General features: G+C 41.4%; 1 long non-coding RNA gene across 2 annotated transcripts in view; it reads right to left on the reverse strand.

Moving 5' to 3' along the window:
• The window catches only part of LOC112245121, an 86,707-nt gene extending 73,042 nt beyond the window's left edge, over positions 1-13,665 (reverse strand). For both annotated transcript variants that reach the window (XR_002952686.1, XR_002952685.1), the window contains exons 1-2: positions 13,575-13,665; positions 13,407-13,473 (exon numbers count right to left, since the gene is read on the reverse strand). This is a non-coding gene — a long non-coding RNA (uncharacterized LOC112245121). The remainder of the gene's footprint in view (positions 1-13,406; positions 13,474-13,574) is intronic.
• Positions 13,666-14,278: the final 613 nt, after the last annotated feature.

Genomic DNA, 14,278 nt, shown 5'->3' on the forward strand with positions numbered 1-14,278 from the left:
TTTCATCAGAACAGAGAATCTTGTTTCTCATGGTCTGAGTGTCACGGTTTTCGTCGTCTGAAGAAGAGGAAGAGGAATCATCGGACCAAAGCGCAGCGTGGTAAGTGTTCATGCTTTTTATTTTAACTGAACACTATAACAAAAATAACAAAGAGAATAACCGAAGCCGAAACAGTCCTGTAAGGTGCAAAACACTAAACAGAAATTAACTACCCACAAAAACCATGTGGTAAAAAGCTACCTAAGTATGGTTCCCAATCAGAGACAATGATAGACAGCTGTCCCTGATTGAGAACCATACACAGCCAAAACAAAGAAATACAAAAACATAGAAAAAATAACATAGAATGCCCACCCAAATCACACCCTGACCAAACCAAAATAGAGACATAAATAGCTCTAAGGTCAGGGTGTGACACAGAGTCCTTTAGGTACCTTTTGGCAAGCAAGCTGTCATGTGCCTTTTACTGAGGAATGGCTTCCGTCTGGCCACTCTACCATAAAGGCCTGATTGGTGGAGTGCTGCAGAGACAGTTGTCCTTCTAGAAGGTTCTCCCATCTCCACAGAGGAACTCTGGAGCTCTGTCAGAGTGACCATAGGGTTCTTGGTCACCTCCCTGATCAAGGCCCTTCTACCACGATTTCTCAGTTTGTCCAGGAGACCAGCTCTAGGAAGAATCTCGGTGGTTCCAAACTTCAATGCTGCAGACATTTTTTGGTACCCTTCCCCAGATCTGTGCCTCGACACCATCCTGTCTCGGAGCTCTACGAGCAATTCCTTCGACCTCATGGCTTGGTTTTTTTCTCTGACGTGCACAGTCAACTGTAGGACCTTATATAGACAGGTGTGTAGCTTTCCAAATCATGTCCAATCAATTGAATTTACCACATGTGGACTTCAATCAAGTTGTCGAAACATCTCAAGGATGATCATTGGAAACAGGATGCACCTGAGCAAATTTTCAAGTCTCATTCATAACAAAGGGTCTGAATTCTTATGTAAATAAGGTTTCTGTTTTTTTCTGTATAAAAAATGGTTTTCTATTTGTCATCATAGGATGTTGTGTGTAGATTGATGAGGATTTTTTTTGGAATATAATCCATTTTAGATTAAGGCTGTAACATAACAAAATGTGGAAAAAGGGAAGGGGTCTGAATACTTTCCGAATCCACTGTATATTCAGCCTGTGGCAACCATACACCACGCTCAACGCTGTACAATATTTATCTATTTGAATCTCTTTATCAAGAAAAAGGATTGCAATTGCAAATGTCAGTGGTGGCAATCCAATTGAAAACAGTTGGCAGTCCTATGTTTAAGCAGTGATTTACCAGTTAAAACCTTAAGGAAAGATTACCCCGTTCACCCCTTCTTTAAAGCGTGCATGCAACATGCTCAGGATGTAATGACTAAATCCTCTGAAACTATTTCCTTAAGTGTTTCTGTACAGACATGCGATGGCAAATTAATTGTGGGTTTTACTGTACGGTGCAAAGCAGTTCAGGAAATGAACTTCAATTAATGCTAAGCCTTAGGTCTGTGTGATTTAGACAAGCCTTAGGTCTGTGTGATTTAGACTGTGGAGTATACTGTAAATTAAGTATAACTATAATGAACTCAATTGAATGGCTCAGCAATATATGTTGTATGTTAATTATGTGAATGACTAGACTCAAGAACTGGAATACAATGTGATCCATGATCTTACTGGATGCTAATGTGTTCATAAAAAAGACAGGTTTTCCATGTGTACATTTGATTATAGTAATCCTATCAATAAGAAGGATGTTTTAGAATGTGTGTGTGTGTGTGTGTGTGTGTGTGTGTGTGTGTGTGTGTGTGTGTGTGTGTGTGTGTGTGTGTGTGTAGGGATGTTTTTGTATCCTGGCTGCAGGAGTTTAGTGATGCTTTTCCCTCATCAATACCCAGCATGCTCTGGAGACATGGCCCTCTGTAGATGCTGACATTGCCTGTCCCCTCCCACCACACACACACACACACACACACACACACACACACACACACACACACACACACACACACACACACATACACACAACCACTCTTTTAAATAATTTCCTAGCACCTTAACCACAGCTAAGCCACTAACTGATCCATGACAGATATGAGGAGCAACTTGAGCATGCTAACAGGGTTCTATTCTTTTCATCTATTTATTTATTGTCTCTCGTTATAGAGATAATATTTTGTCTCTGTTAACAGGCCTCTAGACGCTGGTCGGGTATTAATTCAAATCGAAATACTAAATATTGATTGATACGTTATCAGTGCATAGCAGTTGGTCCTCGGGCTATTGATCCGCCCTGTGATTTATTATCATATTTAAGAAAAATCATTTTGTGTGATTATAAGAGGTAATGGACTTTTAGTGAGGGTTGTAATTCTTGTTTGTATCACATTTGTTGTGTGGGAGGCGGGAGACGATTTCTCAATCGCAGTCGGAGATCACCGATATCCTTGGAGCTGCTCTCCCTTGCGTAAGAGAAAGATCCTGGCCTCTGTCATTGGGAATAATGGGTATTGGGATTACCTCTTTAATCACAACAAAGATTAACAGATGGTATGAGAGCAGTTATTAGCAAACATCTTGCACTCATCAAATCAATAAGTTGATTTGTAATCAGGTTGTTGGTGGGTGTAGGTGGAAAGGGGAGCCGGGGACTGTTCCCAGTGAAAGATCCTGGCAATCAGAGGCTTCTGTGTAGCAATTACCTCTCAGCAAAATAGGTGCTCTTCCTCTTCAATCTGGCAGGCCTCCAAAACACAAGGCAGACAGATAGGAACATGGAACATTAACACACCGACACATACACTGCATGAGTAACCCTGTTTCTGAAACACCCTCGGATGCGATTGATACATTTCCATGTCAGTGTTCTAACTTGTCAGAATATCTCATGACATTGTGAAGTGTCCCTGTGAAATACGAGACCGGTGTCTCTACGTTCTTAGAAAACAAAATGGCAAACGCTGCACGCTTCCGTGAGGAATTAACGTTACTATAGATTCGAAAGACGAGGATTCCACAGCCAAGTGTAAGGAGAGAGAGAGAGAGAGAGAAAGAGAGAGAGAGAGACAGAGAGAGAGAGACAGAGAGATAGCAGACTGGGGACCTGGCAAACCCAGACATGAATTCAACAAGTCAAGGACTACTTACACAAAGCTGTTTCCAGCTGTAGCCTCAGTGACCTGGGCTTTAGCGCCATCATTTTAATAAGCCTTTTGATTCATATACACCACGTTGTTCTAATTGATGCTGTCTCTTTATCATGGTAATGCTCTACTCTGCCTTTTCACATGCAGAACCCACAGTGCTGTCTGCGGCTCTTTTTAGTTGTTGTTTTTTGTTATTGCATGCTGCCCATATGAATGTCAGACACACAACTGTCCATATTAGAGGGGGCGCTTTTTTGAAAAGAGACAGTTTTGTTCTCTCTGTGAGATTTCTGAATCCAGCTCGGTTTCTTTTTTTGTATTATATTATATTATACTCGATAATTATGCTGTCTCATGCTTGTACTGACTACAACTATTTCATTTTTCTCGGTTGGATCTGACTCTGGGAGAGGTAGATGCAAATCAGTAAAAAGGAGAAATTGAAGAAACAAATTCTGTTAAACTTGGGGCGGCAGGTAGCCTAGTGGTTAGAGTGTTGAGCCAAAAACCAAAATGTCGCTGGATCAAATTCCTGAGCTGACAAGGTAAAAAATATGTTGTTCTACCCCTGAACAAGGCAGTTAACCCACTGTTCCCTGGTAGGCTGTCAATGTAAATAAGAATTAGTTCTTAACTGACATGCCTAGTTAAATAAAGGTTACATTAAAAAACATTTTTTTTAAATGAACTACCAATTTTCTCCATCTAAGATCATTGCAGTGTTCAATGATTTATGTGGATTAGTCCCATGGCCTTTAGCATTTAACTTTGGTGAGCAACACCCTTTTCTCTCTCTATTCAGTGGCTTCCAGACAACTTCCAGACAACACATTTGTTCACATTGAGGAGTATCAGCTTAAGTGACTTTTTGCTTCTGCTTTTAGGGCACCCAAGGGCTGCCGAGGTTTCGAGCATTTCAATAGACCCTACTTGTTCGCATTGAAACCCACCTCCGTGGTAGAGACCAAGGGAGTTCAATTAAACATGGCTGATGCAGGATAAGGTAATGTGGATTGAAAGGAAACAGTCATTGGAGGAGAGCTCGCAGAAACACACATTTTCCACCTTATCGGATTGGTGCATTCATTACAACAAGAACTAACTACTCATGCGTGAAGAAACTATGTGGGCAATCGCTCTCCTTCATTCTCTCTTTCGCACTCTTTCTCAGACACCACGAGTGCATGCACGCACGCATGCACGCACGCACGCACGCACGCACGCAAGCGTGTGCACACATACACGTTGTTAGCCCATACCCTCTACAAACAATGCCTTAATGTTGTGATATTCATTTCTAATAAAACACACGGTTAGTTAAGTCACCTGAGCACTATCCGTCCCTCCCGACACTGTCAGATATGCACTTACCAAGGCCAAGGGTGCCAAAACAATGACAGTCCGGGGTAACTGATGCTGTTTAAAAATTCAAAGGCCTCTATTGAACAGACAATGTGGCACACATACCACTGGTCTAGAGACCTCAGATCCCCCAATGGTCTGCCTCCTGTCCAACACAGACAGTCTCTGTCTCACGATCTTCGACCACTTTAAGTGCATGTCTTATGCTAACATGCCTCTCTCGCTCTAGACGCCTCCGATTTAAATTGGGTACGTTTAGCATCACATACTGTATGTGAACTTTACGTTACAATTATGAACAGGGAATTGTCACTATTACTGCACCTGTGCATAGCCCACCTATAATTTAGCCCAAACAACTACCTCTTTCCCAACTGTATTTAATTTTAATGAATTTATTTATTTTGCTCCTTTGCACCCCATTATTTTTATTTCTACTTTGCACATTCTTCCATTGCAAAACTACCATTCCAGTGTTTTACTTGCTATATTGTATTTACTTTGCCACCATGGCCTTTTTTGCCTTTACCTCCCTTCTCACCTCATTTGCTCACATTGTATATAGACTTGTTTATACTGTATTATTGACTGTATGTTTGTTTTACTCCATGTGTAACTCTGTGTCGTTGTATCTGTCGAACTGCTTTGCTTTATCTTGGCCAGGTCGCAATTGTGAATGAGAACTTGTTCTCAACTTGCCTACCTGGTTAAATAAAGGTAAAATTTTAAAAAAATTAAAAACTATGCGGAATGTTGGTGTATAAAGCATCAACTGTCATTTTCCGCAAGGCCCTCTTCACTAGTTCACATCTCTTAATATCGATTAAACAAAACAAACGTAAAATTATTTACAATGTCCGTGCCATTTTTTTCTGAAACACACTTACATATTATAGACTGAAATGCGCAAAACTATTTTAGATGCATGTGCACGCACAAAAGCACGCACAGAAAGAGACACACACAGACGAAGATGCAGGGAGACACACATAAGCACACGCGCGCACCGGGTGTCACTTGTCGAGTGGTTAATATCTTTCCAAGGTCAGGCCTGGCAAGGAATTCCAATGCGATTAAGTGTCATCATTGAGGCTTTAGCCCTTTTCTGCTCATTGTTCTTGGAAATGGCATTAGAGTCACAGCTGACCAGACCAAGGCCTCAAAGTAATTGCTGTACAATCTCTCCTCCACACCGGCTACGTTCCCTCAACGCTGGATATATCTAACGGCCACCTCTACCACACACATATACTCCATACACACGTACGCACGCACACACGCACAGATGTGTACACACACATGCAAGCACCCACTTGCACGCACGCACGCACACACACACACACACACACACACACACAAAAACTCATGATAATGCATTATGAGAATCGCTGAAAAATAGTTATTAAATTCAGTTATGCACTAGTGTCTTTTCCCTAACTGGTTAAGTTAAGGCCTAAGGTTTGGGATAGGGTTGAAACAGAAACGACTTGACTGTTAAGTTTAAGCATGACTTCTGAATGGTTAACGGAAGGCAGGAAAAGGTCTCCACAAAAACAAAAAAAACACAACACTACATAATAATGCTAATTTAGGCTTCATTAAATAGGTCTCAACAACATTTTTGTCTTTGACTACATTTTAGGTGTACTTTCTGCTTTTTGGTGAAGATTTTCTAGCCATAGAATGCAAGGATTACATCGTTTGAGGGCAAAAAATAAAAGAATAATGGCTTACTGCAAGGAGCACAAGCTACAGACAAGGCTTTTATGAGTCATTTTATGGATAAGAAATGATACTGATATGATGTGAGAAGACACTTGTATATCTGGGAAATAAACATGTACGTCAATAATAATGACTCATCTGCAAATAATGAGATATGATCAAGCTAGTTAGATAGCTGATAGCCAGACAGTGTATTTTAACACAACAGATGTACACTGAACTAAAATATAAACGCAATATGTAAAGTGTTGGTCGCATGTTTCATGAGTTGAAATAAATGGTCCCAGAAATGTTCCATATGCACAAAAAGCTTTGTTTCTCTCAAATTTCGTGCACAGATTTCTTTACATCCCTGTTTTTGAGCATTTCTCCTTTGCCAAGGTAATCCATCCACCTCCCTATGACGGTTTTTGACAGTTTGTGCAATAATTATTCTGTTGTGCAAACCCACAGTTTCATCAGCTGCCTGGGTGGCTGGTCTCAGAAGATCCTGCAGGTGAAAAAAACTGGATGTGGAGGTCCTGGGCTGACGTGATTACACGTGGTCTGCGGTTGTGAGGCCATTTGGACGTACTGCCAAATTCTCTGAAACAATGATGATTACGTAAGAGAAATGAACATTCAATGACCTGGCAACAGCTCTGGTTGACATTCCTGCAGTCAGCATGACAATTCCGTGCTCCCTCAAAACTTGAGACATCTGTGGCATTGTGTTGTGTGACAAAACTGCACATTTTAGAATGGCCTTTTATTGTCCCCACCACAAGGTGCACCTGTGTAGTGATCATGCTGTTTAATCAGCTTCTTGATAAGCTTTCCTGTCAACTCATCGTCCTCATCAGGGTCTTGACCTGACTGCAGATCGGCATTGTAACCGACTTCAGTTGGCAAATGCTCACCTTCGATGATCACTTGCACATTGGAGAAATGTGCTCTTCACAGATGAATTCCAGTTTCAAATTGACCGGACAAATGGCAGACAGTGTGTATAATGTCGTGTGGGTGAGCGGTTGCTGATGTCAACGTTGTGAACAGAGTTCCCATGGTGGCGGTGGGGTTATGGTATGGGCAGGCATAAGCTACGGACAATGAACACAATTGCATTTTATCGATAGCAATTTGAATTCATGGAGATACCGCGACGAGATCCTGAGGTCCATTGTCGTGCCATTCATCCACCGCCATCACCTCATGTTTCTGCATGATAATGCACGGCCCCATATCGCAATGATCTGTACACAATTCCTGGAAGCTGAAAATATCCCAGTTCTTCCTTGCCCTGCATTGCCACCAGACATGTCATCCATAGAGCATGTTTGGGATGCTCTGGATCGACGTGTACGACAGCGTGTTCCAGTTCCCGCAAATATCCAGCAACTTCGCACAGCCATTGAAGAGGAGTGGGACAACATTACACAAGCCACAATCAACAACCTGATCAACTCTATGTGAAGGAGGTGTGTCGTGCTGCATGAGGCAAATGGTGCTCACACCACATACTGACAGTTTTTTTAATCCACTGCCCTACCTTTCTTTTTAGGTATCTGTGACTAACAGATGCATATCTGTATTAACAGTCATGTGAAATCCATAGATTCGGGCCTACTGAATTTATTTAAATTGACTGATTTACATATTTGAACTGTAACTCAATAAAATCCTTGAAATTGTTGCATGTTGTCTTCAGATTTTGTTCAGTGTACAATGAATGTTAGCTAGCTAGCTAGAAATATTGTTTCCCACTAAGTAAACCATCTAGCCATTGGTGCTGCAGCCAGCAAGCTAACTAGCTAACCAAAATATGGCTAACTACCACATGGAAATAATTCAGCAAATTTGACCATATATAGCTAGCTAGTCCCTTTCTGACAGGTTCTGTGTACTGTGGACCCAACATTAGCTATCCCAACTGTGGCTTAGCTAGTCAAGAACATCCATGATCTTGATCTTCCCTGGTGAATTTGCATAAACCCGACCGACAAGAATGTCACAGTGCAGCACTAGTGAAAATTGAAAACTATTTTGATATCCTGGCACCGGATTAATTCCTGACTGGAATAGCTGGTCCAATGTGAAATAGAGTTCCAATTTTGTTTATCAACAGTACAATATCCAACAGGTGAGCAGATTGTGCACTAAAATCCGATAACTTTGAACCATCATTTTCAAGCATTCCTGTCACGCCCTGAACTTAGAGAGCCTTTTTATGTCTCTATTTTGGTTTGGTCAGGGTGTGATTTGGGTGGGCATTCTATGTTCTATTTTCTATGTTTTTGTATTTCTTTGTTTTGGCCAGGTATGGTTTTCAATCAGGGACAGCTGTCTATCGTTGTCTCTGATTGGGAATCATACTTAGGAAGCCTTCTTTCCCTGTTGTTTTGTGGATAGTTGACTTTGTTACAGGCATTATAGCCGAAGTTAAGCTTCACGGTCGTGGCCTTGTTTTATTGGCTACATTTCTATAAATAAAATGAATATGTACGCTCGTTATGAGCTGCACTTTGGTCCACTTATTCCTTCCAGGAAGACGGCCGTGACAATTCCAAAAGAGCATGTTGACAGGTAGCCGTCCCTCTTTGTGTGTTATATCAAGGATACAACATCTACCTTGACAATTATATTACTGCAGATCATTTTTATGATGTATCTAGATGTTGTATGTAGAAAGGTTTGGAAAAACAGGGAAACCTTTGCCTGTGACCTGTAAGTTAAGTGCTTTGGTTTGGAATAGGTTTTACAACAAGAAAACTAAACATGAGTGCCTAGCAATGTATACTCGTGGCTTGCTAGAGTGTTTTTATATATGTTTTGCCCCTAATGGCCATTATTCACGTAATCTCCCGATGGGGACCTGGATGAACGTGTGTGTGTGTGTGTGTGTGTGTGTGTGCGCGTGTGTCCATGAGCACACATGCACACACACACACACACACGTGCACACGTGTTGATACAGTTATCTCTTCACATCACGAGCACAGATAGCTGCCCCAACACACGCTCTCACATACACAAACTGCTTTATCTTCAAAGAGATGCTCCTGATGTCATACCTGCGAAACTCACAGCATTATTTCATATTCAGTCACTCGTCACTGAAATCTTTTTTTCTGTAGCAATGCCAGAATTTGACATGTACAACTTAGCAATAAAAATAACTACATTATGAAAGAATAAGAACACATCTATGACACTCTGAATGTGGTGAAAATATACAGGATATAGGGCCTAAGTGATCCAGACTACAGTAGCAGGGAGCAGTGTTCACTAGGATGGCAAAACGTTCTGGAGTGTGAAAGGTTAAAGTATGGTACAGGCTCTGTATTGGTTCATCCAAGATGATTTTGAGTGTAAAGATAGGTCTAAGAGATTCTAGTAGGGCCCATCATTCTACTCCCAGGAGGATTAATTCAAGTTTAGCACTGACTAAGCGAACTTTGACGACTCCCATTTCTCAGTCAAGAGTATAGTCCGAGTCAGGATTGGGGTCAATTCCATTTCAGGTCAATTCAGAAAGTACGCCAAATTCAAATTCTAAATGTTCCTCGTTGAAAAGCATTGAAGAGAATTGGAATTTCTGTGTACTTCCGAATTGACTGGAACTGAAATGGAATAGATACCAACCCTGGTCCGATTATAATCTGCCATAGCCCTGACCCCTGGGACAAGGATCAGAATCACACTATGATGAAACTGACACATTGCGTTACGTGACATTACATGCCACAGGAAGAACAACGGCAAGAGTCCAGTATAACCTTTTCACCCCCCCCAAAAAAAACGATATTTTGCCAACTCATTCATACTGTATCTGTCTTCAGGGGCGATCATCTCTTGTTTCTCCACACGTGCCACAATATTGTCTGACACTGACAGATCCACCAAATATGTTTTGTTTGTGTGCTGAGCTGGTAACACAGGGGTCCTGTCAATGCGTCCAGTTGCATTTGGTACACTGCCTATCACGACCAATTTGACACGTTGTTCTATCTTGAAAACGATGAACATTTCACTGCGTCTCCCGTGCCAACTCAATGTCCAATTACACCCAAGCTACAAATTTAATTACAGTAGCAGATTAAATTGGTCAACTCAATTCATTTTAATAAGGCTTGATTGGGCTAGTCAGATCAAATTTTACTCATCTCCGGTACAAGACCTTTGTTTCCTTTTTAGTTAATCTTGCCTAATTTGAAACAGTGTAAACATAAACTCAACGTGCAATTTTGTGTCAAATCACTTAATATTGATTATGCTATGACATCTGATAGGTAAATCAGACAGTATTGTTAGTATAAATATACAGCCAAATACCTAGCAAGCTAGCACACAGTGTTGCTAACTAGCAAGCTAGCTAGTTAGCCAGCACACAGTGTCACACCAGCTTCCCGCCTGCTGTGCTAGAGTGAGGCGGGGGCAACCGGTACACAATGTCCTTCACCCCCGTTTGTCGGGCACACTAAAAAGTGTCACACAGGCATGCAGATGTGTTGCTCGTGGGGGTTCATGCAGGAACCAATGGGATGCTCGGGGACACAGGAACGCTCCAAATTGCGTGCTGCAGTTGCACACTATTGCAAGGATCTGGCAACAGGTGTGTGTGTGTGTGTGTGTGTGTGTGTGTGTGTGTGTGTGTGTGTGTGTGTGTGTGTGTGTGTGTGTGTGTGTGTGTGTGTGTGTGTGTGTGTAATATATACAGTACCAGTCAAAAGTTGACACACATACTCATTCCAGGGTTTTTTCTTTATTTTTACTAATATAGAATAATACTGAAGACTTCAAAACTATGAAATAACACATAAGGAATCATATAGTAACCAAAAAAGTGTTAAACTAAATATTTTAGATTCTTCAAATTAGCCACCCTTTGCCTTTGACAGCTTTGCACACTCTTGGCATTCTCTCAACCAACTTGTTGAGGTAGTCACCCGGAATGCATTTCAATTAACAGGTGTGCCTTGTTAAAAGAAAATGTGTGGAATTTCTTTCCTTCGAATGCGTTTGAGCCAATCAGTTGTGTTGTGACAAAGTAGGGGTGGGATACAGAAGATAGACCTATATGGTAACAGCTCAAATAAGCAAAGAGAAATGACAGTTCATAATTACTTTAAGACATGAAGGTCAGTCAATCTGGAAAGACCCAGAGTTACCTCTGCTGCAGAGGACAAGTTCATTTGACTTACCAGCCTCAGAAATTGCAGCCCAAATAAATGCTTCACAGAGTTCAAGTAACAGACATCTCAACATCAACTGTTTAGAGGAGACTGCGTGAATCAGGCCTTCAGGGTCAAATTTCTGCAAAGAAACCACAACTAAAGTACTCCAATAAGAAGAAGAGACTTGCTTGGGCCAAGAAACACAAGCAATGGACATTAGAACGGTGGAAATTTGTCCTTTGGTCTGGAGTCCAAATTGGAGATTTTTGGTTCCAACCGTCATGTCTTTGTGAGATGCGGTGTGGGTGAACTGATGATCTCTGCATGTGTATTTCCCACCGTAAAGCATGGAGGAGGTGGTGTTATGGTGTGGGGGTGCTTTGCTGGCTACACTGTCTGTGATTTATTTAGAATTCAAGGCACACATAACCAGAATGGCTACCACAGCATTCTCCAGCGATATACCGTCCCATCTGGTTTGGGCTTAGTGGGACTATCATTTGTTTTTCAACAGGACATTGACCTATCACACCTCCAGGCTGTGTAAGGGCTATTTTACCAAGGAGAGTGATGAAGTGCTGCATCAGATGACCTGGTCTCCACAATCACCCGACCTCAATCAAATTGAGATGGTTTGGGATGAGTTGGACCACAGGGTGAAGGAAAAGCAGCCAACAAGTGCTCAGCATATGTGGGAACTCCTTCAAGACGCTAGAAGAAGCTGGTTGAGAGAATGCCAAGAGTGTGCAAAGCTGTCATCAAGGCAAAGGGTGGCTACTTTGAAGAATATAAAATATATTTTGATTTGTTCAAGACTTTTTTGCTTACTTCATAGTTTTGATGTCTTCACCATTATTCTACAATGTAGAAAATAGTTTAAAAAATAATAAAGAAAACCCTTGAATAAGTAGGTGTTCTAAAACCTTTGACGGTTAGTGTATATATGTGTGGGTCGGTGTCCGTGTACGCTTGCATGCACAGCCAGGTCACCCTTGTTACAAGTAAGTATTTGACTTCCATCCATTTCGGGAGGGGATGTGGAAAGTGGTCCCTAGGGGCAACAGTGAGCACTGTTACCATCAAGTAAATTTTGGTTTTGCTAGGGCTTTGTGGATGGGGTTGGTGGGTGAGTGTAAGCATCTGCCTCTGATTAGGACCTAGTTTTAAATATTTTAGTTTTAAGCCCTATCCCAAACCTTGACCCTTACCTTCACCATTCGGAGTTAAATGCCGAACCTTAAGAATTTAATTCCTGAACTTAACCTTAAACACTTCGAAATTTGACTTTTGAGAAACATGGGGATGGATGTCTAATGCTGTGCCTGTGAGAGCTGGGGTTGTGGTGTGGTGTCCTGAAATTGAAACAATAACCATAGATTTAAATATATCAAGCAAATAGATTCCGAGTTCCATGACATAAACTGGTGTGTGTCTGTTATATAATACATCTGCTCTGAGATGTGACCCACTGTTGGTTTAGTCCTGACTTTGGGCTATGACAAACCAATACAAAATAATTTGATAAAATAGACCACTGGGGTAATCTATGTACTGGATTTCGTAGTATATTTAATCAACAAAGCCCAGCAAGACAATATACTTCAGAGCAGTGGCCTATGATGAAATGTTTAGCCCCAGACAAAACTATGCGCATTGGTGAGGGAGGTGGCTTGTAAAACGCATCCTATCGGATTAGAAATCACAATAGCACAAGTCGCAGCAACGGGAACTCTCTCTGTGTTTTAGCAAATTTGAGACATGAATAACGAAACATTGACTACTGCGGATATTCCCCTCAAAATACTGTGATGAATGATGATGTATTACCTCCAACAGATAAATGACCACCCCACACATACACGTTTCTGTTATAACACAGCTACATAGGATAAATGACGAAGATTACTTTAATTTGCTTATTCGTCCCTATGCATGCAATAGGCTACATCCCCTTTACAACGACTAGGACTGTAAAAGCAACACTTTACCTTCAAGTCCCATTGTAACAGTCTCGCGGCCCCCTGTGTATCCTTTGAAGTAGATACTGTAGGCTATCTGTTCATCGCAGGGTGTTTGGAAAGAGTATGGAATACAAGTCAGCCGGTACATGTTATGTTAACAATACAGTACTAGCAGTAGAAGTGCCCTGTTCTTACCTTACGACACAAATCCAGAGGGAAAGGACTAAAACGGTTGTTTGGGTGATTACATGTTTCTTGTTTGCCTCATTCCCCCCCTCCCTTTACCAGCGCACTCTCCCTCAAGGAGCGGATACAGACAGAGTGCACGGTTAATAGCATAGATGCAACAAACATTTTATTGTAAGCCTAATACAGTCATCATTAGGCTAACAGTGTTAAAAGGCAGAATAGTTGTATTTCCGTATCAGGTTCACAAAATAGTTATACGTATATTTTATGCATGTGTTTGGTAGGCTATTCGAGTTATTGATAATCTGCATATGTTTTTAATCCAATGCCAACAAAACTACTAATTTACAAATCCTAATTTTCCATTAAAATAAATATCCAACTCAAACTCCAAAGAAAACGCCATAACTGTCCACAACTGCATCATAAGAATGGTGACAGGAATGGCGTTTTGGGTGAAGGAGTGGGCGGGAGGAACAGGGTATGAAGACTATTTTAACGTGATGAATGAGTGGCTCCCATAGTGCCAGTTTCGCGCAGGTGAACGTTACGGTAGGTTTGAACTAGAACAGTGTTATCATCTTTAGGAGCGGCATGTAGCCTACTGGTTAGAGAGTTGGGCCAGTAACCAAAAGGTTGCTGAATCGAATCCCCGAGCTGACAAGGTAAAAATCTGTCCTTCTGCCCCTGAACAAGGCAGTTAACCCACT

Source organism: Oncorhynchus tshawytscha, linkage group LG03 (assembly GCF_018296145.1).
Source record: "Oncorhynchus tshawytscha isolate Ot180627B linkage group LG03, Otsh_v2.0, whole genome shotgun sequence".
Lineage (NCBI taxonomy): Eukaryota > Metazoa > Chordata > Actinopteri > Salmoniformes > Salmonidae > Oncorhynchus > Oncorhynchus tshawytscha.